Source organism: Haematobia irritans, chromosome 4 (assembly GCF_050003625.1).
Source record: "Haematobia irritans isolate KBUSLIRL chromosome 4, ASM5000362v1, whole genome shotgun sequence".
Taxonomy (NCBI): Eukaryota; Metazoa; Arthropoda; class Insecta; order Diptera; family Muscidae; genus Haematobia; species Haematobia irritans.
In genome coordinates, this window is record NC_134400.1 from 176,614,036 (window position 1) to 176,628,151 (window position 14,116).

Below are 14,116 nucleotides of genomic sequence, written 5' to 3' on the forward strand. Positions count from 1 at the left end.
TTCTAGAAACCGTAGTTTTTATCCGATTTGCCTGAAATTGTAAATATTCTCGTATTTAAGGCTCACAAAAACGTGTATCGGATTAAGTTTTTATCGGTCCATTTGGTAATGCCTCCATATAGACCAATTTCACTTCTTGTGAGTATAGAAGGCGCACTGATCATGAAAATTGCTTGAAACCCAAAGTAAAATTTCCAGATTTTATTTTTCGGGTGAAAATCTACAGATTTAAAATTTTAAATCAAGACGTTTTTTTATAATTTTCTTGCACACTTACAAGAGATGTTAATGATTCCTCTAAAACTCAAACAAAAATGGTTCTTATAAATCCAGAATCTGATATAGTCCTCATAGGTGAAATCTTTAAATGTATCTTCGGGAAGTGTCCTCAAGTCCTCAAGCCCTCCTGAAATTTCAAAGGAAATCCTAATATTTGGTTCATGGTGGTGGGTATTTAAGATTCGGCCCGGCCGAACTTACTGCTGTATATACTTGTTTTTTAGTAACATTGTGTTTCATCCCAGGGCGTTAGCCGATTTAAATTTTAATTCTAGAGTTTTTGTAGAAGTACAAAAAATTGTTTCCAATAAAAGTATTTGTATCTGGAAATGCAAACTTTTATATAGCTCCCAGCAAATTTTAAGTAGTTGAGATGGTAACACAAATGTTTGTCTACATAGTGGTAAAGGGTATAATATAGTCGGCTCCGCCCGACTTTAGAATTTACTTACTTGTTTTTAATTAAATATATACCACGTATGGACTTACTTACAATTTAGAAGATGGTGTTAGGAGGTTTTAAGATACCTTGCCATCGGCAAGCGTTACCGCAACTCAAGTAATTCGATTGTGGATGGCAGTATTGAGAAGAAGTTTCTACGCAATCCATGGTGGGGGGTACATAGGCTTCGGCCTGGCCGAACTTACGACCGTATATACTTGTTTTTATATTGCAAAAATAAAACATTTTGTAACAAAATATATTTTACCGATTCGAGTTTATATCAACCGATCTTCCTCAAATTCCGTACATCCGAATATTTTATGAGTCTCGAAAAACTTGCAAAATATCAGCCAAATCGGTTCAGATTTAGATATAGCTCCCATATATAGCTTTCGGCCGATTTACACTCATTTGCCCACAGAGGCCAATTTTTTGCTCCGATTTAGTTGAAATTTTGCACAGGAAGTACAATTAGCATTGTTGCTATGCGTGCCACATTTGGTTGAAATCGGTTCAGATTTGGATATAGCTCCCATATATATGTTTTTCTGATTTCGACAAAAATGGTCAAAATACCAACATTTTCCTTGTTAAATCGCCACTGCTTACTCGAAAAATTGTAAAAATGACTCTAATTTTCCTAAACTTGTCATACATATATATCGAGCGATAAATCATAAATAAACTTTTGCGAAGTTTCCTTAAAATTGCTTCAGATTTAAATGTTTCCCAAATTTTTTTACTAAAATTGTGTTCCACCCTTGTGCATTAGCCAACTTAAAGTTTGAGTCTATAGATTTTGTAGAAGTCTATCAAATTCTGTCCAGATCGAGTGATATTTAAATGTATGTATGTATGTATGGGACAAACCTTTATATATAGCCCCCAACACATTTGACGGATGTGATATGGTATCGAAAATTTAGATCTACAAAGTGGTGCAGGGTATAATATAGTCGGCACGCCCGACTTGAGACTTTCCTTACTTGTTTTATTTATGATTTATCGGTCGCATTACAAATATACGAAAATTGGAGTCATTTTTACAAGTTTTCGTCTTAGCAGTGGCGTTTTTACATTGAAAATGTGGATATTTTTGCCAATTTTGCCGAAATCACAAGAAAATTTATATGGGAGCTATATCCAAATATGAACCGATTTCAACCAAATTTAGCATATATAGCTACAATGCTAATTCTACTCCCTGTGCAAAATTTTACATTTTCAATGTAAAAACGCCACTGCTAAGACGAAAACTTGTAAAAATGACTCCAATTTTCGTATATTTCTAATGCGACCGATAAATCATAAATAAAACAAGTAAGGAAAGTCTAAAGTCGGACGAGGCCGACTATATTATACCCTGCACCAGTTTGTAGATCTAAATTTTCGATACCATATCACATCCGTCAAATGTGTTGGGGGCTATAACAATTTGGCTGATAAGTCGCCGGTCTGACACATAAATGGCGTCGCTAGTATTAAATGCATATTATTTTTATATAGTACTAACCTTCAAATGATTCGTGTCAAAATTTGACGTCTGTAAGTCAATTAGTTTGTGAGATAGAGCGTCTTTTGTGAAGCAACTTTTGTTATTGTGAAAAAAATGGAAAAAAAAGGAATTTCGTGTTTTGATAAAATACTGTTTTCTGAAGGAAAAAAATACGGTGGAAGCAAAAACTTGGCTTGATAATGAGTTTCCGGACTCTGCCCCAGGGAAATCAACAATAATTGATTGGTATGCAAAATTCAAGCGTGGTGAAATGAGCACGGAGGACGGTGAACGCAGTGGACGCCCGAAAGAGGTGGTTACCGACGAAAACATCAAAAAAATCCACAAAATGATTTTGAATGACCAAAAAATGAAGTTGATCGAGATAGCAGAGACCTTAAAGATATCAAAGGAACGTGTTGGTCATATCATTCATCAATATTTCGATATGCGGAAGCTCTGTGCAAAATGGGTGCCGCGCGAGCTCACATTTGAACAAAAACAACAACGTGTTGATGATTCTGAGCGGTGTTTGCAGCTGTTAACTCGTAATACACGCGAGTTTTTCCGTCGATATGTGACAATGGATGCAACATGGCTCCATCACTACACTCCTGAGTCCAATCGACAGTGGGCTGAGTGGACAGCGGCCGGTGAACTGTCTCCGAAGCGTGGAAAGACTCAAAAGCCCGCTGGCAAAGTAATGGCCTCTGTTTTTTGGGATGCGCATGGAATAATTTTAATCGATTATCTTTAGAAGGGAAGGCCTCTTTTGAGGCAAAACCGAAGGAGTACTACCAAAATGGTATCAAAAAATTGGAAGGTCGTTTTAATCGTTGTATCGCTCTTGAAGGGAACTATGTTGAATAATAAAAACGAATTTTGACAAAAAAATGTGTTTTTCTTTGTTAGACCGAGGACTTATAAGCCAACCTGTTATATAAAGGTTTGTCCCAAATACATACATTTAAATATCACTCGATCTGGACAGAATTTGATAAACTTCTACAAAATCCACAGACTCAAAATTTAAGTCGGCTAATGCTCTAGGGTGGAACACAATGTTAGTAAAACAATATGGAAACATTTAAATCTGAAGCAATTTTAAGGAAACTTCGCAAAAGTTTATTTATGATTTATCGCTCGATATATATGTATTACAAGTTTAGGAAAATTGGTGTCATTTTTACAACTTTTCGACTAAGCAGTGGCGATTTTAAAAGGGAAAATGTTGGTATTTTCACCATTTTTGTCGAAATCAGAAAAACATATATATGGGAGCTATATATAAATCTGAACCGATTTCAATTAAATTTGGCACACATGACTATATTACTAATTGTACTTCTAGTGCAAAATTTCAACCAAATTGGGCCAAAACTCTGGCTTCTGGGGCCATATAAGTCCATATCGGGCGAAAAATATATATGGAAGCTATATCTAAATCTGAACCGATTTCAACCAAATTTGGCACACATGACTATACTACCAATGGTACTCCTAGTGCAAAATTTCAACCAAATTGGGCCAAAACTCTGGCTTCTGGGTCCATATAAGTGCATATCGGGCGAAAGATATATATGGGAGCTATATCTAAATCTGAATCGATTTCAACCAAATTTGGCACACATAGTTACAATGCTAAATCTACTCCCTGTGCAAAATTTCAACCAAATTCGGCCAAAAATTTGGCTCCTGGGGCCATATAAGTCCATATCGGGCGAAAGATATATATGGGAGCTATATCTAAATCTGAACCGATTTCAATCAAATTTTGCACACTTGACTATACGACTAAGTGTTATGTTTGTACAAAATTTCAAGCAAATCGGTATGAAACACTGGCTGCTGGGTCCATATTAGTGCATATCGGGGGAAAGATATATATGGGAGCTATATCTAAATCTGAACCGATTTCTTCCAAAATCAATAGGGTTCTATTCTGACCCAAATTAGGAACATGTGCCAAATTTGAAGGCGATTGGACTTAAATTAGACAGACGGACGGACGGACGGACATGGTTATATCGACTCAGGGACCCACCCTGAGCATTATTGCCAAAGACACTATGTGTCTATCTAGTCTCCTTCTGGGTGTTACAAACATATGCACTAACTTATAATACAATGTTCCACAGTGTGGCGCAGGGTATAAACATTGCTCTAAATTTGAAATATAGAGTTCAATTGGCATCTAATGTGCAATTATGACCTTTTTTTGCACACATAAATAAATACGATACTTTATGTCGATCCACTTACGGTACCCCCACAATAGAACTACAAATTAGTGGTATTAAAATTAGATTTAGTTATATTACTCGGGGTCGACTCCGGAGTCGGAGTCGGAGTCGAGCTGATGAAAAATGGTGGAGTCGGAGTCGAGCAACATTGCCTCGACTCCACAGCCCTGGCGCAGCGTATAAAAAATGGCTTCAGATTTATATGTTTTCCATATTTGTTTTTTACTACCATTTTGCTCCGCCACAGGGCATTAGCCGATTTAAATTTTAAGTCTACAGAAGTCTAACAAATTGTATCCAGATCGAGTCAGATTTAAATATATGTATATGAAAACATAATCTTTATATATAACACCCAACACATTTGATGGATTTGATATGGTATCGAATATGTGAATCTACAAAGTGGTGCAGGGTATAATATAGTCGGCCCCGCCCGACTTTAGTCTTTCAATTAATTAATTAAAAAATTAATTTAAATCAGAAAAATGTATTAATAATTGTTGTAGTTTTTGTCAAAATGTTTCCTTTCCACTTACCACCCAAAATTCGTCAGTATCAAATTGCTATATTAATTTTGCAAAAATTTACCTTAGAAAATTTGAATAAAATGTAAATGTGATTGAAAGATTTGTTGTACAACTAATCTAATTACCATTGAAATAACTTCAAATAGATTTTATAATGGATAAGCCGCCGCCGGCGGAGGCAAACAGTTAGTGTCAGCAGAGAGAAGTTCACCAATGTGGTATCACAATGGACTGAATAGTCTAAGTGAGCCTGATACATCGGTCTGCCACCTAACCTAACCTGTCAGCCATCGCAGAGAAAAATGGGTCGGCTTCATTCTCTGGTCGTATCACCTATATCCGAAAAACTAGTGGCATTCGCCCTAAGAGAAACCCATGTAAAATTCAATGATTCTACTCCAAAGTTTCTCCAATTCACTATTTAAACCCAATATTTCCACTACATTTTAGAATGCACTGCTCTTGATGGGTGTAGTAGTAATTTTCCCCGGATCAATTTGTGGTAACACATTTATGGAATATGAAAAATACCTTCTTTAGATTTCATCCGAACCATTCTCAAAATATTACTTTTATTTGTCACTTCCAATTTTAGACTGATTGTTGGAAATAATCTTTCGTTTTTTGTTTTTGTCATACAAAATCTTTGCTCTTAGTTGGCTTTCCTTATCGCTGACTAGATGAGACTATCATAAGAATAATGATGATGTTCATAATCGTCATAAATTATTTGTTTGTTTGTTTGTTTCATTTTATTCCAGAGAAAAGTTGATCACTACTAATGGGTAGTCGAAAAAGTCTTTTCGTATGTTGTCAATAGATGTCATTAGAGGGATCTATCTCCAAAGCTATCAATCATATTACGACAAAAATATCACCAAAATTTTTCTAATTAAAATTTTAATTGATTTTTAAAAACTATTCACTTAAACTTTTAACTGGTTCAACAGAATTGCCTAAATTGACCCAAAAATCAATCACATTAGTTGTATCAATTATTCTTATATTCTCCACCATAGGATGGTGGTATAGTAACACATCGAAATATTGCTCTAAGACCCCATAAAGTATATGTATATATTCTTTGTCGTGGTGAATTTCTGTGTCGATCTGTTCATGTTAGTCCGTCTGTTGAAATCACGCTAACTTCGGAACGAAACAAGCTATCGACTTGAAACTTGGCACAAGTAGTTGTTATTGATGTAGGTCGGATGGTATTACAAATGGGCCATATCGGGCCACTTTTACGTATAGCCCCCATATAAACCGACTCCCAGATTTGGATTGCGTAGCCTCTTAGAGAAGGGAATTACATCCGATCCGGTTGAAATTTGGTACGTGGTGTTAGTATATAGTCTCTAATATCCATGCCAATGTTGGCTCATATCGGTCCATAACTATATATAGGCCCCATATAAACTGATCCCCAGAATTGCCCACCGGAGCCTCTTGGAGGAGAAAAATTCCTCCGATCCATTTGATACGTAGTGTTAGTTTATCACCTCTAACACCCATGCAAAAATGGTCCATATCAGTTCATAATTATATATAGCCCCCATATAAACTGATCCCCAGATTTGCCCACCGGAGCCTCTTGGAGAAGCAAAACTCATTCGGTCCGTTTGAAATTTGCTACGTGGTGTTTGTATATGGTCTGCAAGAATCATGCAAAAATTTAACTATATCGGTTCATAATTATATATAGCACCCATATAAACCGATCCCCAGATTTGACTTCCGAACACGACTGCCATTGGAAACAAGAATCATATACCAAAATTTGGAGTAAATTCTACCAAAAAACCCACCGAATAAAAAAATCTTCTACAGAAAAGTTTGAAAATTTTATTTATATAGAAAATTGTGTAAATTTTTTTTCTATAGAAAATTTTGCCCAAATTTTATTTCTAAAGAAAATTTAATCAAAACTGTATTTCTAAAGGGTGATTTGTTAAGAGCTTGATAACTTTTTTTTTTAAAAAAACGCATAAAATTTGCAAAATCTCATCGGTTCTTTATTTGAAACGTTAGATTGGTCCATGACATTTACTTTTTGAAGATAATTTCATTTAAATGTTGACCGCGGCTGCGTCTTAGGTGGTCCATTCGGAAAGTCCAATTTTGGGCAACTTTTTCGAGCATTTCGGCCGGAATAGCCCGAATTTCTTCGGAAATGTTGTCTTCCAAAGCTGGAATAGTTGCTGGCTTATTTCTGTAGACTTTAGACTTGACGTAGCCCCACAAAAAATAGTCTAAAGGCGTCAAATCGCATGATCTTGGTGGCCAACTTACCGGTCCATTTCTTGAGATGAATTGTTCTCCGAAGTTATCCCTCAAAATGGCCATAGAATCGCGAGCTGTGTGGCATGTAGCGCCATCTTGTTGAAACCACATGTCAACCAAGTTCAGTTCTTCCATTTTTGGCAACAAAAAGTTTGTTAGCATCGAACGATAGCGATCGCCATTCACCGTAACGTTGCGTCCAACAGAATCTTTGAAAAAATACGGTCCAATGATTCCACCAGCGTACAAACCACACCAAACAGTGCATTTTTCGGGATGCATGGGCAGTTCTTGAACGGCTTCTGGTTGCTCTTCACTCCAAATGCGGCAATTTTGCTTATTTACGTAGCCATTCAACCAGAAATGAGCCTCATCGCTGAACAAAATTTGTCGATAAAAAAGCGGATTTTCTGCCAACTTTTCTAGGGCCCATTCACTGAAAATTCGACGTTGTGGCTCGTTAGTAAGTCTATTCATGATGAAATGTCAAAGCATACTGAGCATCTTTCTCTTTGACACCATGTCTGAAATCCCACGTGATCTGTCAAATACTAATGCATGAAAATCCTAACCTCAAAAGAATCACCCTTTATAAAAAATTTTGCCACAAATTTGACCACCGGAGCCTCTTGGAGGAGCAAAATTGCTCCGATCCAGTTAAAATTAGATACGTGGTGTTAGTTTATGACCTCTAACACCCATGCAAAAATTTTTTATAATATAAGCCGCTCCCCAGGTTTGACCCCGGAGCCTATTGAGGAAGGAAACCTCATCCGATCCGGTTGAAATTTGGTACGTGGTGTTAGTATATGCAAAAATTATGCAAAAATTTAACTATATCGGTTCATAATTATGTATAGCCCCCATATAAATAAAACGATCCCCAGATTTGACCTTCGAATACGGCTGCCACTCAAAACAAAAATAATCTACCAAAATTTGGAGTAAATTCTACCAAAAACCTACCGAATAATAAAAAATCTTCTACAGAAAATGTTGTCAAAATTTTATTTATATAGAAAATTTTGTCAAAATTGTATTTTTATACACACAAAAAAAATTTCACGAAAAATTTTCCAATTAAAATTTTAATTGAGTTGTAAAAAATATTCAATTAAAAATTTAATTGATTCAACAAATTTTTTTAATTGAAACAAAAATCAATCACAAAAATAATAGTATCAATTAATTTTTTAATTGGATCAATTAACTTTTTAATTGACCTTCAATTAATTTTTTAATTGATATTATCATTTCTGTGATTGAAGACATTTCAATTAAAAATTAATTGGATCAACTAATTTCGTGATTGAATCAGAAAAAATTTTTTTTGTGTGTACCCTGCGCCACACTGTAGAACAGGGTATTATAAGTTAGTGCATATGTTTGTAACACCCAGAAGGAGACGAGATAGACACATGGTGTCTTTGGCAATAATGCTCAGGGTGGGTCCCTGAGTCGATATAACCATGTCCGTCTGTCCGTCCGTCCGTCTGTCTGTGAACACATTTTTGTGATCAAAGTCTAGGTCGTAATTTAAGTCCAATCGCCTTGAAATTTGGCACATGTTCCTAATTTGGGTCAGAATAGAACCCTATTGATTTTGGAAGAAATCGGTTCAGATTTAGATATAGCTACCATATATATCTTTCGCCCGATATGCGCTAATATGGACCCAGCAACCACTGTTTTATACCGATTTGCTTGAAATTTTGTACGAACATAACACTTAGTCGTATAGTCAAGTGTGCAAAATTTGATTGAAATCGGTTCAGATTTAGATATAGCTCCCATATATATCTTTCGCCCGATATGGACTAATATGGTCCTAAAAGCCAGAGTTTTGGCCCAATTTGCTTGAAATTTTGCATAGGGAGTAGATTTATCATTGTAGCTATGCGTGCCAAATTTGGTTGAAATCGATTCAAATTTATATATAGCTCCAATATATATCTTTCGCCCGATATGCACTTATATGGACTCAGAAGCCAGAGTTTTATCCCGATTAGCTTGAAATTTTGCACAAATGGTCAAATTTTGATTTCGACAAAAATGGTCAAAATACCAACATTTTCCTTATTAAATCGCCACTGCTTAGTCGAAAAGTTGTAAAAATGACTCTAATTTTCCTAAACTTCTAATACATATATATCGAGCGATAAATCATAAATAAACTTTTGCGAAGTTCCCTTAAAATTGCTTCAGATTTAAATGTTTCCCATATTTTTGTACTAACATTGTGTACCGCCCTAGTGCATTTGCCGACTTAAATTTTGAGTCTATAGATTTTGTAGAAGTCTATCAAATTCTGCCCAGATCGAGTGATATTTAAATGTATGTATTTGGGACAAACCTTTATATATAGCCCCCAACACATTTGACGGACATGATATGGTATCGAAAATTTAGATCTACAGAGTGGTGCAGGGTATAATATAGTCGGCCCCGCCCGACTTTAGACTTTCCTTACTTGTTTTAAATAAGTTTTGTCAAGATTTTATTTCTCTAGAAAATTTATCAAAAAATTATTTCTATAGAACGTTAGGTTAGGTTAGGTTAGGCGGTGTGGAACGCCGTTCGGATTCGGCTATAAAAAGGAGGTCCCTTGCCGTTGAGCTTAACATGGAATCGAGCAGCACTCAGTGATAAGAGAAAAGTTCACCAATGTGGTATCACAATGGACTGAATAGTCTAAGTGAGCCTGCTAAGTCGGGCTGCCACCTAACCTACACTCTTCACATCCAAGGTCTCACTAAAATTGTAAATGAATTTAAGCGTTTTATGTTGGTGAGCGGGATTTTTTTTCGCGAGCGTAAATCTTTACTCACGCACACTCACGAAGATATTTTCGTGACTCACGCACGACATTTGGGTTTCTTAATCACGCACACTGACGCCGTTGCCATGAGGGTAACTCACGACTCACGCGTGAGTCACGAAAATTTTTGAGAGTCTGGACAATTTCGTGTCACGTGCACACTTCTATTTGAAAATGAATGTAAAATTTCCAGATTTTACTTCTCGTAATTAACATATGTACATTGTTTGGGTAAAAATCTACAGATTTCAAATCAAGGCGTTATTTCACTATTTTCTTTCACACTTATAAGAAATGTTTATGATTTCTCTGAAACTCGAAAAAAAAATGGTTCTTTGAAATCCAGAATCTGATCTAGTCTTCATACATTTACATTTGTCTTCGGGAAGCGTACTGGTTGAACTGATTTGCTTGGGAAACCTCCTGAAATTTTCAAAGCAAACTATTATATTGGATAAATAGTGGTGGGTATTTAAGATTCGGCCCAGAACTTACTACTGTATATACTTGTTATACCCTCCATCACAGGATGGGGGTATATTAACTTTGTCATTCCGTTTGTAACACATCGAAATATTGCTCTAAGACCCCATAAAGTATATATATTCTGGGTCGTGGTGAAATTCTGAGTCGATCTAAGCATGTCCGTCCGTCCGTCCGTCCGTCCGTCCGTCTGTTGAAATCACGCTAACTTCCGAACGAAACAAGCTATCGGATTGAAACTTGGCACTAGTAGTTGCTATCGATGTAGGTCGGATGGTATTGAAAATGGGCCATATCGGTCCACTTTTACGTATAGCCCCCATATAAAGGGACCATCAGATTTGGCTTGTGGAGCCTCTAACAGAAGCATATTTCATCCGATCCGGCTGAAATTTGGTACATGGTGTTGGTATATGGTCTCTAACAACCATGCAAAAATTGGTCCACATCGGTCCATAATTATATATAGCCCCCATATAAACCGATCCCCCGATTTGGCTTGCGGAGCCTAAAAGAGAAGTAAATTTCATCCGATCCGGCTGAAATTTGGTACATGGGGTTGGTATATGGTCTCTAATAACCATGCAAAAACTGGTCCCCATCGGTCCGTAATTATATATAGCCCCCATATAAACCGATCCCCAGATTCGGCTTGCGGAGCCTCAAAGGGAAGAAAATTTCATCCGATCCGGCTGAAATTTGGTACATGATGTTGGTATATGGTCTCTAACAACCATGCAAAAATTGGTCAATATCGGTCCATAATTATATATAGCCCTAATATAAACCGATCCCCAGATTTGGCTTGTGGAGCCTCTAACAGAAGCATATTTCATCCGATCCGGCTGAAATTTGGTACATGGTGTTGGTATATGGTCTCTAACAACCATGCAAAAATTGGTCAACATCGGTCCATAATTATATATAGCCCCCATATAAACCGATCTCCAGATTTGGCTTGCGAAGCCTCAAAGAGAACCAAATTGCATCCGATCCGGCTGAAATTTGGTACATGGTATTGGTATATGGTATCTAACAACCGTGCAAAAATTGGTCCACATCGGTCCATAATTATATATAGCGCCCATATAAACCGATCCCCAGATTTGGGTTGCGGAGCCTCAAAGAGAATCAAATTTCATCCGATCCGCCTGAAATTTGGTACATAATATTGGTATATGGTCTCTAACAACCGTGCAAAAATTGGTCAACATCGGTCCATAATTATATATAGCCCCCATATAAACCGATCTCCAGATTTGGCTTGCGAAGCCTCAAAGAGAACCAAATTGCATCCGATCCGGCTGAAATTTGGTACATGGTATTGGTATATGGTATCTAACAACCGTGCAAAAATTGGTCCACATCGGTTCATAATTATATATAGCCCCCATATAAACCGATCCCCAGATTTGGCTTGCGAAGTCTCCAAGAGAAGCAAATTTCATCCAATCCGGTTGTAATTTGGAACATGGTGTTAGTATATGATCTTTAACAACCGTGCCAGAATTGGTCCATATCGGTCCATAATTATATATAGCCCCCATATAAAACGTTCTCCAGATTTGACCTCCGGAGCCTCTTGGAGGAGCAAAATTCTTCCGATCCGGTTCAAATTAGGAACGTGGTGTTAGTATATGGTCGCTAAGAACCATACCAAAATTGGTCCAATCACACAAAAATTGGTCTATATCGGTTCATAATCATGGTTGCCAGTAGAGCCAAAAATAATCTACCAAAATTTTATTTCTATAGAAACTTTTGTCAAATTTTTATTTCTATAGAAAATTTTGTCAAAATTTTATTTCTATAGAAAATTTTGTTCAAATTTTATTCGGTTCATAATCATGGTTGCCACTCGAGCCAAAAATAATCTACCAAGATTTTATTTCTATAGAAAATTTTGTCAAAAGTTTATTTCTATAGAAAATTTTGTTAAAATTTTATTTCTGTAGAAATTTTTGTCAAAATTTTCTTTCTATAGAAAATTTTGTCAAAATTTTTATTTCTATAGAAAATTTTGTGAAAATTTTATTTCTATAGAAAATTTTGTTGAAATTTTATTTCTGTAGAAAATTTTGTCAAAATTTTATGTCTACTTTGTCAAACTGAATTATATACGTATTGGATCGATCTTTTTTGATTTAATACATACCACGTATGGACTTACATACAATTTAGAAGATGGTGTTAGGAGGTTTTAAGATACCTTGCCATCGGCAAGCGTTACCGCAACTTAAGTAATTCGATTGTGGAATGTAGTGTTTAGAAGAAATTTCTACGCACTCCATGATGGAGGGTACATAAGCTTCGGCCTGGCCGAAATTACGGCCGTATATACTTGTTTTTTTTATACCCTCCACCATGGGATGGGCGGTATATTAACTTTGTCATTCCGTTTGTAACACATCGAAATATTGATCTAGGACCCCATAATGTATATATATTCTGGGTTGTGGTGAAATTCTGAGTCGATCTGAGCATGTCCGTCCGTCCGTCCATCTGTTGAAATCACGCTAACTTCCGAACGAAACAAGTTATCGACTTGAAACTTGGCACAAGTAGTTGTTATTGATGTGGGTCGGATGGTATTGCAAATGGGCCATATCGGTCCACTTTTACGTATAGCCCCCATATAAACGGACCCCCAAATTTGACTTGCGAGGCCTCCAAGAGAAGCAAATTTCATCCGATCCGGCTGAAATTTGGTACATGGTGTTAGTATATTATCTCCAACAACCATGCAGGAATTGGTCCACATCGCTCCATAATTATATATAGCCTCCATATAAACCGATCCCCCGATTTGGCTCGCGGAGCTTCTAAGAAAAGCAAATTTCATCCGATCCGGCTGAAATTTGGTACATGGTGTTAGTATATGGTCTCTAACAACCATGCAAAAATTGGTCCACATCGGTCCATAATTATATATAGCCCCCATATAAACCGATCACCAGATTTGACCTCCGGAGCCTCTTGGAAGACCAAAATTCATCTGATTCAGTTGAAATTTGGTACGTGATGTTAATATATGGCCTCAAACACCCATGCAAAAATTGGTCGATATCGGTCCATAATTATATATAGCCCCCATATAAACCAATCCCCCGACTTGGCTTGCAGAGCCTCTAAGAGAAATTCATCCGATCCGGCTGAAATTTGGTACATGGTGTTAGTATATGGTTTCTAACAACCATGCAAAAATTGGTCCACATCGGTCCATAATTATATATAGCCCCCATATAAACCGATCACCAGATTTGACCTCCGGAGCCTCTTGGAAGACCAAAATTCATCTGATTCAGTTGAAATTTGGTACGTGATGTTAATATATGGCCTCAAATACCCATTCAAAAATTGGTCGATATCGGTCCATAATTATATATAGGCCCCATATATACCGATCCCCAGATTTGACCTCAGGAGCATCTTGGAAGAGCAAAATTCTTCCCATTCGGTTGAAATTTGGTACGTGATGTTAGTATATGGTATCCAACAACCATGCAGGAATTGGTTCCTATCAGTTCATAATTATATATA